Source organism: Thamnophis sirtalis, unplaced genomic scaffold (genome assembly GCF_051295495.1).
Source record: "Thamnophis sirtalis isolate CommonGarterSnake01/CBP01778 unplaced genomic scaffold, rThaSir2_p1.2 scaffold_5, whole genome shotgun sequence".
Taxonomy (NCBI): domain Eukaryota; kingdom Metazoa; phylum Chordata; class Lepidosauria; order Squamata; family Natricidae; genus Thamnophis; species Thamnophis sirtalis.
This window is the reverse complement of record NW_028261385.1, coordinates 96,314,490-96,325,488: the sequence shown is the minus strand read 5'-3', so window position 1 is coordinate 96,325,488 and position 10,999 is coordinate 96,314,490.

The window sequence follows — 10,999 nt, the reverse complement described above, 5'->3', positions numbered from 1 at the left end:
ATGGCTTTCCAATATACCCACAGTGCTGGTGTAATGCTATTCTCCATAAGCAATAGAAAATGGCCTCTTATGTAGAATTCTGTTTAGAGTAGTAGATATGGCTTGCTGTGGGGTCCTACGTCAAACTGTAGATCACACCATGACTGTCTGTAAACAGTGGGCATATACCGGTCCAGTATCTGTTAATGGTTAAATGGCCTAGATATTGGTATTTAAACATAGATCTTTTAAGCATTTATATTTTATTGTGTTCTACTAATCTAGATGAAAAGTTAATATATATTGCTAGTCCATGTATGATATACCATATGCTAAATAAATAAATAACAGCATGCTTATTAATGATCACCCCTTCTTACTTTACCTTACTTCAGGCCTGCTAGACTAACAGGTTGACTTTATATCTACTTCATATCTACTTTGTGCCTACTTCATGCCTGCTGGGCTAACAGGTTGCAGATGTGAAGGAAGGGTATGGATAAAGGAAGTAAGAGCTTCTTGCAATCCTTCCTGTCCAACTGTTATATATGAATCAGTCAGTCTTGCATTTAATATAAGTTTAGCACTCTTTCAAAAGAGTGCTAAACTCTTATTCGGAAAGAAACCCAAGTGATCGCAGTGGTGCAGTGGTTAGAATACATGCTAGATCATTGCTCAGTGCCAGGAGTTCGATTGTGAGTGGCTCAAAGTTGACTCAGCCTTCTGTCCTTCTGAGGTCAGTAAAATGAGGACCCAGATTTTGGGGGGACAATATCTGGACTCTGTAAATTGCTTAGACAAGGCTGTAAAGCCTTGTGAAGCAGTATATAAGTCTAAATGCTACTGCTATTAGAGCAACTTAGCCATCAAGCAATTTGAGATGGTTTATCCCAGGCAGTTTACCTATAGCCTCCATCACACTTTAAAGTAAGTGACTGGTTGATGTTTTCTCTGTCAGCAGGTAACACTCAGAGTGCGGGAAGCCTGGGGAATCTACTCCCTTTCCTTAACACATTCTGCAATAAAACTGTAAGGACAGCACCACATGACAGCTTGTTCCTGAGACAGAAAAAAGCTTGATAATGGAGCAGGAAGATAATATATGAATACAGCCATCTGACTATGCTCTTGGAACGAATACAGATGTTCATATATGAATAGTTACATTGGTTATTCTACATCAAGGAAGCTTCACCAGGGATTTTTAGCTGGATAAGATATTGCATAAATTCTTCCAGTGTGTTCTTTTTACCAGGCCTGTACACAATGTTCTGTAATGATTATTATGTCAATTTTACAATAACACAATGAAAGTTTTAATGGAGCATTTTATATCCTACTATTATTTCAGCCCTTCTAGCAGTCTTTTAATAGCAACTCTTGTTGCTTTACTTGGACTAAATTCTATTTTAACCTCTGGTTTGTAAATCCCAGTATATTTAGTTTATTTAGCTGAGGAATGAACAAATATTTTGGCCCAATTGTTTCATTATTTTATGGAGTAGAGGCTGTATATACTATTATATGTCTGTGTCACAAGATAAGCATGGACAACATACAGTACACATGCGTGACAGTCATCCACATTTTTTGTTCTTTACCTTCTCCAGCAAACTTAGACAGAACGGATGTGTGGGTGGATGGTAGGGGAATGAATGCACGTAAGCTTCCCCTTCAGTAACCTGTTCACACATTCCTGGTTTTCCACTGTGGGAAACAGAGACTTTTGAGCACAACTCTGGGAATGAAAAGAAAACATCATCTCACTTACGTTAAGCTTGTCTCACCTCTGCTCAGGATTGCTACTTTCTTTTGCCAATGAGTTGATCAAGTTGGGGAAAGGAGGGTAAATATTGGCAGGAAAGAGAAATCAGTGAAGCATTTTCTTTATTTCTATTGATAGAAACCAAGGATCTTTTTGCCCCATTTTTCAGCTGGCTGGTGAGAAAAGCAAGTTATACCCTTGGAGCTGTAGTGGCACAGGGGTTAGAGTGCAGTGTTGCAGGCTACTTCTGCTGACTGCTGGCTGCCTGCAATTTGGCAGTTCAAATCTCACCAGACTCAAGATTGACTCAGCCTTCCATCCTTCCGAGGTGGGTAAAATGAGGACCCAGATTGTTGGGGGCAATATGCTGACTCGGTAAACTTCTTAGAGAGGGCTGTAAAACACTGTAAAACGGTATATAAATCTAAATGTTATTGCTCTGATTGCATCGTCCAAACTTTTTATGACTGAAAACAACATATGATCTGCAATCCAGGGACTGCCATTGGCAAGACGGACAAAACTGTAGCAATGGAGCAATCAAACACGTATATTGGTTTCTAATAAACCTGATTTCTGGTTTAGTATTGAGTCTTGGCCAGGCTATTCATTTCTTCTTCTTCTTGCCTTCTCACCTTTACCGCTCCATCTTTCTTAGTCCCCTTCCACCTCCACATCCACCCTCCAAAAGGACCATTTTAACAAGTTCTTTCTTGTATCAATCCCACACCTAATCTGGTAATTGGGTAAGTGGCCATCCCATTAAAATTAATGGTTATGCAGAGCTAAATTGTCTTTTAGACTATAAAACAAAATTGTAATAGAGATGAATGCAGCATCAGCAAGATAGAAAGCAGGGTTAATTTTTTTGTGTGATAACAGAGTGGAAAATGACAGCTCCAACTAATGGTGTATAATTTTACTTCTCTACCTGTTCTGTAGAGTGCAGAGAAACAAATATTTTCTTTCTAGGTTAAGAACTGCATGTAATAAATGAATTATTCTGTAGATTTGTACAGTAAGCAGAAGCACGATTCACAACAGACTTAGCGTAACTATATATAATGGCAGAAACCAATCAACACATCTGATTCACAAGGTACTCCTAATCCCCTACTGATCTCTGAAAATAGTTTTGGTACTGTTTTGCCAGTTAAGAGCTTCCTTTCCTGTATGTCTAATGACTACAAAAATAATTTCAAATCCATCTTGACGCAGGGCTCAGTCATCAAAAATCAGTCTGTCTGAAATCAAGAAAACTCCTGTCTCACTGGGGAGAACAGATCATTTATTGAGGGGGGGAAAGATGTTACCCTCCCAAACAGAAAAAAATTGTTTAGAAACTGTTTGGGGCTATAACAGTCTTGTTCTTCTCTTTCCAGGTTGCTCCATGGGAATGGCATTGATAATATCCATCCATAGTTTTTCCAATTCATTTTACTCGTGTTCCACGTAAAGTGATTCTGCTGTCCAATACTTGGGATTTGGAAGGTTGTTTCTAGATAAAGTGTCTGTTCAGTCTCACAGTAGATTAAGCTACCACACATGATGTAGGATGAGCAAGGAATGTGCTTTGAACTGCTGAAAGGACTGTGTCATAAGAGGGTTCCGTATGCATTTACAATACATTATCATGGGGGTACCTAGGTGCTCCCATGTTACGCCCCTTTTAGGAGGCCTGCACTGATTTCCGGTTGTCTTCCGAGTGTGATTCAAGGTACTAAGGCCCAGGATACCTGCGAGACCACCTACTGCCACCGGTAGCCTCCCACCATCCAGTGCAATCCCACAGAGTTGGCTTCCCTCTGGAATGAGCTGCCCCCGGAGCTTCATATAATCCCCGACCTCCGGTCCTTCCGAAGCACCCTAAAAAGTTGGCTTTTCCAGCAAGCCGGCCTGGCCTGAACAAAATAAAATAAATGATTGATTATTGTTAATTTCAATCTAATTTTTTAAATGTTATTGTTAATCTTAATTGGGTTTGTTTTTGAATACTCTATCTAATTTTTTTTAACTTTTGTAATATGTCTTTTTTTTAAATGCTGTACGCCGCCCTGAGTCCTTTGGGAGAAGGGCGGCATATAAATCCAATAAACAAACAAACAAACAAATATTCAGCTGACCCTGAGAGCACAGATAAATGTCCAAGTGGCCTCAATGACTCTCATAAAGAGTGCTAATGACCAGATAAGTGCATATACATCCTTCTGTCCTCCACCATTCAGATAGAACCTAAGAAGCTTTTTGGATGAGAAGTGAAAATGTCTTCAAAGAAAAACAAAGTCTAGTTGCCTTTTGGAAAAGCACCTTTGGGACAACCATGACCTGAGAATCTCCATAGAAATTTTGCTTCAGCTTATGTATCACTTTTATTTATTTATTTACTTTTGGTATAATACTCCGGTGCTGTGGGTACTCTATAACATAACCAAGAAACAACTACATCTAAATAAATGCCAGTGACATGAAAAGTCCATGGCATGTAAACATTATCTGTAGGCACCATTCAAATGACTTTTGTGAAAAAGAGGAGTTCATATGCCATCTATGTAGGACAAGAGTAAGCAATCTCCCTCAAGAATAAGACTAAGCAGTAGTTGTAGCCTCTAGACTTCTCTCTTAATTTGCCCCCAATTATTTTTCACTAGACCTCAATACCAAGAAACTGATTAATGAAAACAAATCAGCTAAGACGATTTGTATCTAAAAATTTGAAATACACTTATAAATAGTTTTAATCAGTTTCTCTTTTAAATTGTGCTTTCTACTTTTGAAATGGATTCAAAATGTGGGCAGTGCATGTATGTATGCATGTATATTTACGTGTGTGTATGTGTGTGTGTGCGCGCGCGCACGCACACCAATGTTTATGAATTTGGAACAGATTTTAAAATTCGATAGTGACCAAAGAATATATTATGCGTCTTCTACTGTATATTAAAACTTTTATAATTCTGATGGATTTCTAGGAAGTATCTAACTGACCACTGCCAAAGGTAGAATATTCACTTGTTCATCCATTGATTAAAAATGAATGTATACCTTTTTCTTTTTCTCTGACCTCATCCATTTTTCCTTCTTCTATTGCACCTACTATGCTCCGGCCTTACCTAATCTTTGAATGTTGTCAAGCAAGATGTTGCTGCTGTAGTTGCTATTTCAGGAAATAGGTTTATGGCTTGTGACTTAGCTGTATGTGAACTATTGGCAGTTCTAGTGCATGGAATGTAGGAAGGATTGTTTCTTAAACATTATGAGTGGGAAATGTATGATATATTTTAAGAAGAGATGTTTGTGCAGAAGCAATGAATCTCTTTCTTCAAACATGTTTTGTTTTCAAAAAAATAGGACACTGAAAGGTATGTGTAGCCACAAAGTTGATGATGTGCCATTTTCACTGTGTTCAAAACCATTATCAAGCTTCCGGACAAGTCTCCCAAAGTAGACAACAACTTATTGATTAGGGAAAACATGGGGGCATAATATTTGTGATGAGTTTTGGAGAGTGCTTAGAATATACTGCATGAAATGGGTTTGCAGAGAAATGGTGCATTTTTTTCTGTAAAAGATGGGTGTTGTGAGCATCCCACAACTTAGTTGTTTTTTTATATTTTTATTTAAAATATAAGCAAATAGAAAAAACAAAGGAAAAAAAACACAAGAACAAAGCAAAACTAAACAATATATACAAAAACTGTGCATAGAAAACAAAGTATATATAGAGATTGTCTCCCCAGTTGAATACGGACAGATATATTTCAAGAATAATGTCGTCCTCCTCTTGTAAAAAAAAAGGCCTACAGTTTATTAACGTCTACAACTCCATTAACGAAACCAATTTGACCTGGCATTTATCTATTATATAAAACAAAAACATAGTTAACAGATAAAGCCTACAGCAAAGTTAAACTTCAAAGCCCTGTTAACAATCTATTTTTGTATTTAATTTGCAGAGAGTTCACAATGGCTTCTTGTATACCATAAACCGCCACAATTGTCTGTCCAAGATCAAATATCCTTGATTGATAAAACTTTTCCTTAAAATTTTGACAGGGATATTTCCCAACAATTGGCTCTCATTCCCCCAAATCATAACTCTTTGTTGTAAATATCTCCACAGCATTTTTTGTAAAAAAAAAAAAAAAAAAAAATCTGTCTACAGGTTGAAACACAGCATCTCTTGACAATTGTTCTCTGATTGGATTTAATAAGTCCATTCCCCAAACTTCATCAATCTCCTTAAGAAAGTCTAGTCCATCACTTATTGATTCTGTCCTCTCTAAGTCTTTAGAATTCAGATCCCTTTCAGCCTTCTTCAACAAACCTTCAATTCTCAAACTAGGACCTTCTCCTTCAAATTTTCCAGCAACAAATTAGATTCCAATCCATTTTATTGTAAGCCTTGTTTAGTTTCCTTTATTTGTGTCTGAGTGCCATATTTGGATTGATTTAAAACAATTGCTATTTTATCAAACTTTTTATGTACATCTTCAACTTGTAAACTAAAAGGCATTTTTTTCAAAAGCTTCCCAAAAGGCTTTAACATTAAGTTGATGCATTATTTGCATTTTTAATATAGTCCAAAACTCCCCAATAGCTGAGCTTTCACAACCAAACTTAAGCAGTTCCTCTTAAGGGTGGGGTAGCAGCTGTACTATAACAGAATGAACACAGAAAGAATTAAGATAATATTTCCCACATAAAAAGTGAATAGAAAAAAGGGGGAAATTCCCATCAGAGGTTAGAAAAATAAGACCAGAGCTTTTAAAAATTAATGGAATACAAAATCATTGTAGTGAAAATTCAATGTGAATGTAAATCAAATCAGATCACTTTTGCTATCCAAGACATCACCATTGACTGATGAAAGAAAAAGTGATTTGCAACTCCAAAATAAAGCATTAAAAAAGATGCCAAAACTTCACATTAAAATTCTGCAAGGGGGTGGAGTAATTCAACATTCAACCAGTTGATTAATAGTTAAAGATGAAAATCTTCTTAATTTCCTCTTTTACCATTTTCGGTGTCAAGGGAAAAGATGACGATCAAAATGAAAAAAGAAACTTCAAAACATACAGCTAAAACTGAGGTGCATTAAAAAAACAAACAGCTGAAAGGAAAAGATGGAGAGCCAATCCTCCAGCCACTCCCACTGAAAATAGCAACCAGCAAGATTCCTCTTGTCAGATAGGTACATAGTAGTCTGAGGGTCATTTTAGATCATTCCTAGTTGCTTCTGTTCGAATTGGAGAGTGCCCCATGAAAGAACTAGCTTTGGTGGCAAAATCAGCTGTTTGTCAGTGGAGAAAAAGATTGCCTTTCCACTCAGTGCATCATTTTCAGAAGACAAGCCCTCTTCCCAAATACAGCTAAGTTCTAATGGATCAAATCTTGATAGGAGTTCAAATACAGCAGTTAGAAAGTCTCAGGTCTCTCTGAGAATTAAGAATACATTGTTCAAGAACTCTGATACTTCCATTATCAGAGAAACACATTGAAGGGAAAGTAGTGGTAGAAGTTAGAGTCAGTCCCAAGCTATGATGGGATATCAGTCATTATTAACAAGTGGAAACTCTTGCCATCAGTGACATTGTCTCAACCAGCAACTTTCTTTTCTTGTTCCTCATAACGTGTTTGAGCACAATGGCCAGCATCTATTATCAAATACTAGCTATGTTGCTAATAAAATTATGTGTCTTTGCTTATGCATTTAGCTTCTAAGAAAACAGTCCCTTGAAAATACCCCTTGGTACTCTACATATGTTATTTCCTTGTTATACATAGCTGGCTTAGCCCTTATCCTTGTTACACTTAACTGGCTTAGCCAAGTGAGTTCCTTGATTTACTTGCCTGTTTCCCTTTTTTAAAAAAATGTGTCAGTTTAAAACACAGCATCTCCTTAAATATTTAGAAATTAGAATACGGTTTGTCGTAGATGTTGAGGACAAATTCATGTTTTAAGTTTCAATTAAAATTTGGTATAACATTTCAGTCTGAACTTCAGTTTGGTTCCTATCAATTATTTCACAAAATGGCCAATCTGTTTACTTCTTTAATTTACTAGCCCCTCAGTAACAGCTGCTCAAGTTATAATGCAATAAAAATATAGTTTAAATTTCCTGAACCCTTTGCAAAAAGATGATGTGGGAACATCATTATGCCCAGCTCTTTGCAGAATAAGGATGCTAAATCTACCCAGATAAAACTTTACTCATAAAAGACATTGGATTGTTTAGAAGGGTTGGGGATAGAAGGCATTGTGGTTCCATTCCTTCCTCATGTGGTGGTTTTAGTCTATGGTACCGATGAGAAATCAGCTTGGTGGTGTTTGCAATTTGGAGTCTCACTGAGGTTGACTCTTTCTTCTCCGCTCTTTAGTATCCATATCAGTGAGACAAGTCAACTGACAGTTTGGACTGTGATTCCCCCTTTAGATTGATGATGCCAACTCTGTATAAGATATCATCATCCTATCCCAGTGCTAAAAGGCTGAAAGGGTCTTGATGAAAGAGAACAAGCAGAGAAAAATAGAGTTTCTGTTTGCATATTGGGATTCTCCATCAACACTAGTGTCATCTGCAGGTCCTTCTGGATTCACAGCTTCTGCTTGAACAATAGATGAGGGCCATCGCTAGAACAACCTTTGCCCAGCCTCTGTTTTTGCATCATGACGTTACCTGGTGTAGGAGATGAGTTACAGGAGCTCATGCTTTCATTACCACCCAGACAGACTATTTCAACATACTATATAAGAACTCCTCGGCTTATGACTGCAATTGAGTCCCAAATTTCTGTTGCTAAGTGAGACATTGCTAGGTGAGTTTTGTCCCATTTTGCGACTTTTATTGCCACCATTGTTAAATAAGTCACTGCAGTTTTTAAGTTAGCAACATGGTGATTAAGTGAATGTAGCTTCCTTTTCTTTTTCTTTACTTTGCTTGCAAGAAGTTTACAAAACTTGGGGACACAGCCACTGCCATAAATATGAGTCAGTTGCCAAGCATCTGAATTTGATCATGTGACTATGGGGAATGCTGAAATGGTCATAACTGTGAAAAACGGTCGTAAGTTACTTTTTCCAGTGCCGTTTTAACCACTAAATGAGCTGTTGTAAGTCAAGGACTTCCTGTACTTTACATAGCGTTGCCCTTAACAACTATTTGGAAACTACAATTAATCCAGACTGCAAAATATTTGGTAGCTATAAAGAAGGAATATAAATACACACACACACACACACACACACACACACACACACACACACAGAGTGAAATTGTGAGACTGCTTAAAAGTGAATAATCTTATCATTAGCATTATGATTTGGTACAACAGATAAGATAATTTATTTTTCTTTGATGATTCTGATTTTAACTCAATAAACAGGCACAAGCTAAAAGCATTTCTAGTCCCGTTGCAGCTCCAACTATAGTATCTGCCTTTCTTATAGCTGTTTAGAAGAGGATTTTTTTTCATGATTTCATCTTATACCCTTACATTTAATACTCTCAGAAGAATTCTGTTGAGAAGTAACAAAATGTGTGATTTTGTTTTAATAAAAGAAAAATGATTATCCAGTAGCTTGTGTTATTTCTCCCTCTGATGGCAATGTTAAGGAAGTGCAGTTACTATAATAAAGTCTTGTTTTATATTTTACTTTGCAATGTGGCTTCAGAATTTTCCGTCTGTCATTTGCAATAATGCTTTCTCAACTTGTTACTACTATAAATGTGAAATTAGAAAAAAAAATACTGTCAAATAGCTATATACTACTAGAGAGATGATGAAGATGATTTCTGTCTACCTTTTCAACATAGGGTGAATAAATTACAACCAGATTAGATTCCAGGATTCCATCTGGGTCGATCATCAGGACCAGAGACTTAGTCTTCCAAACTTTTGGACTCATGCTGGAGCCAGGGAACCTCTATCTACCAAAATGTGTGTGTTGAGCTATTCTATGCATAGTATTTATGTAGTGCCTGGTTGTGTGGGGCTTTTTCTTTTCCTTGATTGGGGTTTTGATGGCTGGCTATTAAGTCATTGGCTGTTGTTTCCTTGTGCTGCCAAGTCCTCTTAAATCCTTCTAAGTACCTGATAGTCTGGTGTAAATTAACACTCCTGTTGACTGACAAGGGCCTGTTTCCCAGACTTCAATTATTTTCCTGGATATCTTTGTACTTGCTCGGCCAACAATCTTTGTACCTGTGAAATTGAATGTGTGTCTTTGTTCACTGCAATGTGAGGATATCAATAAGTTCGGATCTCTTTGTCTGGCTGCTCTCTTGTGGTCTTTCAATCTAAGGTTAGCTACCTCCCCATCTGTTCTACATACTCACAAGGGCAATCCACCCTGGGTATCCAGTAGATTACATTGGAAGATCTTCCATCTCCAAGTAATATTTGCAATGCTTGATTTGTCCTTTTATGATAGCCTCTGGGCAGTGTGCAATGCCCACTTGCGGATCTCAGAAGCTGTGTTCTACTGCTTCCAAAATGTTTCTGAGGTATGGCAGGGTGTGCTTAGTCTTATATCTTCTTTCTTCCTTTCTCTAGATTAGATGATTAGATTGGATTGGATTCCACCCATCAAATTTAAGCACATGAGATGCTTTTCTCTCATCTTAACCACCTTCTTAGCCTGGGTCAAAGGGGGTCTTCTTCTCTGCTACTCTAATTGCAGAACCCTCATGGAAGTGTTGAGTTCACACTTTTACACTGCATTAGAAGTAATAATAATGACTGGATTCTCATGAGCCATGGATGTGAGAATCCACAAGTATCCTGGCTGGAATACTTCTAAGCAATTTAGGACAATTGTCACCAGCATAGCACCACTATTGTCCTTTATCCTAAGATCCTTGAGGACTTTCTTTTCATGCAAACATTGCCACTGTCCTATCCGAAATACTGAGAAATAGAGGCTTCAGCTTGGAAAGTGCTAGAAGTGCCATCACAAAGCCTTTCTGCCCCACCCCTTACCTCTACCCTAGAAAGGAGATGTTGGCAGTGGTTGCTCTTATCACACTGCCCTTAAGCCTTTCATGAAACTACATGTGGAAATCTCACAAAAGCTCATGCTCTGTGGCAGCAAGAAGGAGAAAATGTTAGTTAGCTAAATCGAGGCAATTAAAAAACCTGCCCAGGCCACAGGAGGAGAAATTGGAAATCACCTTCTCTCAGCTATCAGTTATGGAATCACTGGAGCAACAGAATGGAAGGCAAAGTTGCTGTACAAATTTTTTGCAAAGGCAAAAC